The sequence below is a fragment of the Phodopus roborovskii genome, unplaced genomic scaffold (genome assembly GCF_943737965.1).
Source record: "Phodopus roborovskii unplaced genomic scaffold, PHOROB, whole genome shotgun sequence".
In the NCBI taxonomy this organism is placed as follows: domain Eukaryota; kingdom Metazoa; phylum Chordata; class Mammalia; order Rodentia; family Cricetidae; genus Phodopus; species Phodopus roborovskii.
Window position 1 is genome coordinate 18,000,580 of NW_026125052.1, and position 8,212 is coordinate 18,008,791.

Consider the following 8,212-nt stretch of genomic DNA (forward strand, 5'->3'; position numbering starts at 1 on the left):
GCCAGCCCGGGAAAGTTAGTGAGGCGGTGTCTCCATAACACAAAGGGAGGAAGAACTGCTAAGCTGTTTCCGCTCCAGTGTCTGATGCCGGATTAATAAGGAATTAGGAAGAATTAGTAAAAGTACCTCCATCAAGCCTAGGTAAGTGTAGGGTGAGATTAAGCTGTGATGAGAAGCAGCTAAGCATCTGCAAGAAAGCACACACATTGTTTCCAGGAGCTTATTTCTTTAGCTGGGGGCACTGAAGGGAGGAGAGGAGTGGGTGGCGCAGACAGGGCTGGACAAGGTTCTTCTCAAAGGAGCGTGGGTGGTGAGAAGAGGGCATGCTCTTCAGACCACACACTTCAGATGTCCTTGGGTGGGCCCCACCTGTTCTGGGAGGACCTGGGGTCAGCCAGGGCACAACAGATGGCCTGAGAAAGAGATAAACACCCACTTGTCCCCTGGCTCCTAGTTAGAGAATTCCAAACTTGTAGCAGGGACCTGCGTTTAAGAAATGTTTTCTATGTGTCCGACACAGTGGCAGCGACTCTGCAGCTGTCCTCCGGCAAGGTGGAAGCAGGCATCCCCATCGTACAGATGGAGAAACTGAGACTCAACAAGGTTGTGTAACTGGCTAAGCATGCATACGCATGTGGCTGGGCTAGGATTTCAACAGAACAGTTGTTACAACTTGCCACCCTGATAAGGGAAAGTGGAACCAGGAGACAAAGAGAAGCATAGGTACTGGTCCTGGGATAGGGTGAGACAAGGACAAGGAGGCTACTTCAAAGAGATGCCTAGGACCCTCTTCCAGCGAGCAGTCTGAGTACAGGGCAGGGTTACATGTGGTGACCTTGGATGGTGGAGCAGGAGAGACAAAACTACCTGTCAGGGTGTTATATTGAGGTTGAGACTGGGGAAGGGGACATAATGTTTCCCAAGTAAGGGTGCACACAGGAGTATGCAAGGTAATTCCTTGCATTATGGGGAAACACGTTGGAATTTTTATAGTTTCAGAATAAAATAATGTTTTAAATTTTTGTGTATATGTGAATTGCTTCTAATATACACAGTAATCATTTCAGTAGCCCAGTTACAATAATTCATAGTAAAGTGGCTCATCTATTTTTATTTTTAAAGATGTCTTTATTTTATGTATATGGATGTTTTTGTCTGCATGTGCATCTCCACACCAGAAGAGGACATCCGATCCTATAGGACTACTACAGTTATAGACAGTTGTGAGCTGCCATATGGGTCCTGGGAATTGAACTCAGGACCTCTGGAAGAGCAGCCAGTGCTCTTAACCATTGAACCGTTTACACCGATGTCTCCAAACTACTCATTCTTGGGTAGTATAGCAAATAGAAAAGGTTTCCAGAACAAGCAAGCTTTGTGGAGTTGCAGGTAGGTGTGTGCCTGTGTCCTCTTGTGTTCTGAGTGCTGGTGGCTCCTGGTGGCTATCACAAGAAGTGTAGCACCACTCCAAGGATGAGCTTCTGGAAATTCACACCTGCTTAGTTCTTCTTCTTCTTTTCTTTCTTCCTTCCTTTCTTTCTTCCTTTCTTTCTTTCTTCCTTCCTTCCTTCCTTCCTTCCTTTCTTTCTTTCTTTCTTTCTTTCTTTCTTTCTTTCTTTCTTTCTTTCTTTCTTTCTTTGTGCCTTGATTCTCAAAGCTGTGGCCTGAGCAGCCACCACAGGAAAAAGGCACTCGAAGCGAAGCAGTGCCTGCACCCTGTGAGCTCTGAGAAAGACAGAATAAATACAAACCTGGGAAGTATTCTTCCCAGGGGTGGTGCAGCCCCTAAAACTGCAATGGGAAATTTGGTAGACTCCAGAGACCTTCTTCTAAGCTGGTCCTACATGGCTTTGGGCTCAGCTTAGAACATTATACCTAAGGGCATATTCAGTTAATGGTATTTAACCACACCATTAGAATAGTTTCTTCATCCCTGTGACACATCTCTTCCCAGGACATTAAGCTCCTTGTCTATTTCAGTATCACAGAAACTAGTACCTTGTCTTGAACAAACAGAAGCATTCTAGTCTTTGTTGATAAAATTTTCCATCCACTCTAATCTCACAGGACTTGTGTACAAAACTATCAACCATATCTAAGGTCAGATGTATGTGGGTCAGACTTAAGAACAATGAGTCGGACTGCAGATAGATTCGAACTCAAATTCCACCATGTCCTTGGGATCCTAGATGGAATAGTTTTGCTGTGCATTGCTACAGTTGCTTGTTTGAGTAGTAATTAATAGTCTTGGGAGGAATCAAGATTTCTCTCTCCTCTTCCCAACTAAATGCAAACAGTTAAGTGATTCCCTGAACAGTCTTTTTCTTTTGGGTCACCAACCAGCTCCCAAATCATGACATGGAGACTTATTAAGTTTGAATGCTTGACCTTTGTTTAGCACTTATTTTAATGTTTCTTTTTATTTACATTTATTTACATTACATCAGGGCTTTTTACTCCCTTTCCCACTCCCTCTCCCTCCCCCTCTCTCTTCCTCCTGCTGCCTCCATGTCTGGCTGGCAACTGTCTGGCTTCTGGCCCCAGTAAGTCCCTTCCTTTCTCTCTTGTTCTCTTCTCCTTCGCTTTGTTTTGCCTAGATTTCTCTCCCTACTTATTCTCTCTGCTGCCAGCCCACCGCCCCCATTCCTCTCCTGCCTAGTTACTGGTCATTCAGCTTTTTATTAGAGCAATCAGGTGCCTTAGTCAGGCAAGGTGAAACATGCAACACATTTTACATAATTAAACAAATGCAACATAAACAAATGTAACACACCTTCACATAAAGTAACATTTCTGCAGTAGAAACAAATGTAACACATCTTTACCTAGTTAAAGTAATATTCCACAATAGAGGTGAGTGGGTGGAGTGGGTGAGATTGAATGTAGTCTTGGCAATGGGAGGGAAACCTCTTGTCCTAAATTCAATTGGGAAGATCTTCTAGTCTAACTACAGAGGTTCCGAAGTTGCCCTAGGAAGTATTCTTCCTCAGACAGAAGGCTATAGTTTCAATCACTACCATCTGGGGTCGCTACAAAACTTTCTTCTCTTCCCTTAGCCCCCTACTTAATATGCCCATTAGCATTTTGATCCATCTCTGGCTTTCCCCATATTTATTCCCTACTTTATCCCTTGTGAACAGGGTCTATTTGGACCTCATCTAGGGATGGATTCTCAAGTTAGTTCATTTTCGAGATTTCCAAGCAAGTTTCTAGGACTAAATACATTTCTGATCTTAGGATCCAGTTAGCAAGGAAGATAAATGTCTGGCTCCCCAAGGTTCACATATTCCACAGGGTAGTGGAGGGGGTGACGGGGACACCCAGCTCAGGGAAGTTCCCGGGTTGCACAGACTGAATGAATGTTATTTTCTACACCACAGCTACCAACAGTCTGAGACAGTGCAGTGTCTTTCACTAGCAGTTCTGGGTGGAGCCAGCGGCTAAGAAAGGCGGGCTAGTGGGCTTAACCCTTTGATTTCCCCCCCCCTTTTTTTTTTGGTGCTGGAGATAAAACCTAGGGCCTTCTGCACGCTTTATTCACCGTTACAACTTGTTGAAAATGGGACTCAGGAAGGAAGGAGTGTTGCTTCTGTCCTTATTCCATGGAAAGAGGCATGGACCAACTCACTGAGTCCAGGCCCATATTAGGATCTTGGTCCTATTCATGAGGACACAGTCCCTTAATTTTTTTTCCTCCAAATTTTCTTAGAAGCCCGGAATGCATGAATTTGCCATCTGAATATTTAACATCTCACCCGATGGGACTTAGTGTCCTAATGTCCCATTCCTTTTCCAAACTGAATCAGGAAAGCATCCGTGGGACCAGAACGCTGGACGAAGCGTGTGTGTGTGTGTGTGTGTGTGTGTGTGTGTGTGTGTGTGTGTGTGTGTGTGTACACGTGTTGATCCCATCAGGCTCAGTTTTTCCACCATCGCCCTTTTAAAGAATTCCTGGGCGCCAAGAGACACACGTTGGTGCTTCTCCGAGGTGAGGGGTCGTGGTCTTTGAGGTGTCTGCTAATCACTACCTCCCCGCCCACCCGCCTGCTGCTGCGGCAAGATTACTTTACAGCAGTCGGGACATCGCAGTGTCCCTTCCGCGTCCCAACCCTCTCCTTTCTGTCTCCGCCCCTTCGTGCCTAGGCGGCCTCGCCGCTTTAAGAGCGCGGCTAACGATTGACAAGCAATAACCGTGGAGCGCCCGGTTGCGCCTAGTCGCCAGGAGCTAGGGACTCCCCAAGACGCAGGTAGGTATTCCCAGGCCTCCGGGCCAGCACCCACTTCAGGACCCCTGCCTCCTTTTCGACCTGGCACGGCACTTGGGAACCCAATTCTCCAGGTCCAAACTCCCGGGTCCCTTCCCCAAGCCAACCCCCTCCTCCAGCCGCAGCCCCCGGTGCTCTCTCTTTCTCTGGGATGCTGGTGAGGAGAACTGAACCCCTCATTCCAAGGGTGCTGGTCACATCCCAGTAGTGAGGGCTCCAGAGGGACACCGGGCGTAGGGGGGGCTGAGCTGAGCGGAGCCCAGGTATTCGCGCGGCCTCCGGGGGTCTATACAGAGCTGGGGGGGGGGGGCTTCGGATCCCGGCATTACGTAAGAGCCGCGCTGCTGGCGCTTCCGGCCGTGGGGGAGCTAGACTGAGACTATCCTGGGTCCCTTGGCACCCTACACCCCAAGAGGCCAACATCTCGACCTTCCTTGGGAGGGGCCTTGGAAGAGCCGCCCTGTTAACGCTGCGAGGGGCAGGAGGTTGCCGGGTCTTGGGGTTTAAGGCCTGGGGACTCCAGAGGGAATCAAAGCCAGAAGCGAGAAGCCAGGGTCAGAAAGTTAGGGCAACTAAGAGGATGGTGGGGAAATGAAGACTGGGGGGGGGGCAGTCATTCAGTGACCTCATCCCCTGGTCTCTGCAGGCGCGCAAGCAAAGAGCCTTCTTTGATGGTTCGCAACACGCCCCCTCCTTCCCGGGTCCTAGCGCCCAGCGGCTTAGGGCTGAATTGGAGGGGCGGGGGCGGTCTGATTGTGAGTGCAGGCACGTCCGCGTGCTCCCTAGACCCCATCTTCTGTCCCTTAGATATGTCCTGGCTTCCCCACAACCCTATCGGGCTCCAGAGTGCCTTTATCAGGCGGTCCTCTTTCGCGCCTCTCTGTGTCTGCACTGATGGAGGGGTGGGTGGGAGGCTGGAAGAAACCTCCCCCTTTGAAGCTGGCGGGCTTCACCTACAGACAGACACGCTGGGGGTGGGGAAAGATGGATAGGTTGGTGGCGGATGTGCGTGTGGAGGTGGGAGTAGGAGGGTTCCTGGGGTTATACTTTTGGAAGCTGAAGTGCTGGTTCCGTGATGACTGGGCCCGGGGACCTTGGCATGGAACCAGGCTAGCTCGCCTGGCACTGCCGTTCTCCTGTGGGCACAGCTGGCCCCGCCCTCTCAGAGGCTTGGGTGGGGGTGGGGCAGAGCGAGCCGACACCGTGGGAACCAATTCCTCAGGGAGCAAACCCTGGGCTGCTCTCCTGCTTGCTTCTTCTCTGTCTCCCTGCTCCGGAAAAAGTTGCCCTATAGCAAGCACCTCTATTAGGAAGCCTGGTCCAAGCCATGAGAAGGTGCCCCCTGCTCTTTAGGAAAGCACAGGGGAGTTGGCACAAGGGATACTGGCTGGCACAGTGGAGCCTGAACATTTCTCCCAGCCAGTGGTACTAGTGTGAGAGGGGTTTCCCTTCTTGCTTTGCAAGTTCGGTTCTTCTGGAGAAGATCCAGGAGGAAGCGGAACCATTTCTCTCACCTTTGTGGTTTCTGCCTCCAGAGCTGGTCATTAGCTTAGGCCCGCGAGAGGGAGCAGAGAGGCTTTTAGCAATGTCGGTAATTGCTCCTCATTTTGGAGTCTTGAGGGGAGGCGGAGTAGCCCTGTGCTCCCCCATCGGGTGCAAAAGGCTTTAGTGGGCACTGCCAGCTGCTTCCCCCTACGCCCCCACCCTTGCTGTGAGCCACTGCCTCCTGTTGTCATGGCAACTAGGGAATTAGCGTTTTATCCAGTAGCACGTGTCCAGGCAGGCAAGGGGAGGAAGAGTGGTGGGTCACCCGGTTCTCCTTTCCTGGGAGGAGGAAGGAGACAGTCTCAGCCTGGGGGAGACCCTGGGATGGGCAGCGGGGCTGCAGACTCCATGCCTGTTTATGGCTGCAGATGCGCCCTCTGGACTAGGCATGTGAGAGGGGAGACAGTGGAAAAGGAAATATAATGTCTGTCAGCTGGACACCAGTGTACAAGGGACACTCAAAGGTTCTAGATCTGGTTCCTAAGGGTGACTAATGGAGTCAATTTTTTGTTCTCTTGGAACTTACCACCTGAGAACACTTCCCGATTTTTTTCTGGACTCACACTTAATCTCCTTCCAGAACCAGAAAGAAATTCTATGTTTTGTTTGTTTGTTTCTGAGATGAGGTTTTTCAGGCTGGCTCAAACTCCTGGGCTAAGGGACCCGTTCTGCCTTGTTCTAAGTAGCTGGTATTTCAGCACAGGTGGACATTATCATGTCCAGTGAGAAATGCTTTTTTTCTTAAGAGTCACAAAACCTAGGTTTTCGCTGTAGCATTCCTACCAGCTTTGGGGCCGTGGGATAAACTGATTAGCCTCTTTGACCTTCCTGTCTCTCCCGCCTCTGAGAAGGGTCATGCTACTTGCTCTTCTTGCCTTCCAGGGCACTTGGGGGTCACTCTTGTAATCCAATCCCCCACTTCTGGGCATTGCTCTCTTCCTTCCATGTGGCTGTTCCTGAAGAGGGTACCCTTCCTCATCTCTGCTGTCCCTGGCTTTGCCCTGTACCTTCTCATCCTCCTCTCTCCCACTCTAGGACACTGCTTTCCGAGTCCTCACTGACCTCACCATGCCAGTTGCAGCCACGAACTCCGATTCTGGTAAGAAGAGGGTAAAGCTGTCAGCCTACCTCAGTGGTTTCAGAGGGGAAGGAGGTGGATGCAGCCATAGTAGCCATAGTAGTTGGGCACTTTCACACTCCCCTCCATCACCCCACCCATCCGCCTTTCACTCAGGCTGCCTTCTGCCTGAGATACGATAGAGCAGAGTAAGAGCCAAGCTTGCTCCAGGTAGCGCTGGGTATGTAACACAACTGCCTGAGGGCCGGGAATGGCAGGGAGGTGCCCCAGCATGTGCCTGGGGAATCTAGGACTTGGAGGATAAGCACAGGTTTGAGGGACTGAGAAGTTCATAGTACATTTTGCCTATCTAGAGGTTTTTTTTTGGGGGGGGCGACTATGGGAAGGTGTAAATAGAGAGACAAAAACCGTGGGTGGGATGTTTGCACCAAGTTTTGTAGGTGTTCAGCCTTAGAGTACACAGGCTGCAAAAGCTCAGCAGCCAGCTGGGAGTGCCTAGCCTGAACTTCTGAAAGAGTTGATGTGACTCTCAAAGGCTATGAGAGGGGAGGACTCATGGCTGTGAGGGGTTTCACAATTACTCTGCTGTGGCAGTGGGGGCTGGTGCCACCACTGCTGTGCTGCTACGGCATTGACCTGTAAGTCGGTCATCTCCCTTTGAGGGCTTGTTTCCTCGGAGGTAAGGTGCGGGATGGGATTGACATTTTTGATTTTGCTCCTAGATCTTCCAGACTCTCATAACAGCAGTGGGCCCTCACCCTGCATCCATGTCCCAGAGTCTACACCCTACCCCAGGGGTTTCTGGACCCTTGAGTGTTTTCTGAGATGCAGCAAAATTAGGTTCCTTGTCTAGAAGCTCTGAAGGGCTCTGGCTCCAGCCGTGAGATGCCCTGAACAATGTGAATTCTTCACAGTGGACCCTGCTGCTCCTTCTGCAGGACATCCCAGGTCCCCACTTCGGATAGAATGGGTCCTTGCCCCTACCCTCTGAGAAAAGGAACATTGCTGTGGGCCCGCCAGAATCTAAGCTGCGATTCTCCCCCACTCCCCGCCCCAGGAAAGGCTCTTTCTCCATGCCATGAAATGCTCCCCCAGCTTCTTGGAGGGTGCATGCTTTCTTCATGCTTCCTGACCTCTCCCCCTGCTCCAGTCGCCAGCTAGCCTGCTCTAAAGCTGCTTAGGAGTGAAATGAGACCCATCTCTGAGCCTGTGATTAAAGGCTTCTCATCTGGGGTTGCCAAGTAAACCTATTAACAGTGACCCCTCAAGGCTGCACAGGGAGAAGGTTCCCAGCTGCAGGCTACTGGGTGGGGGCACACAGGGT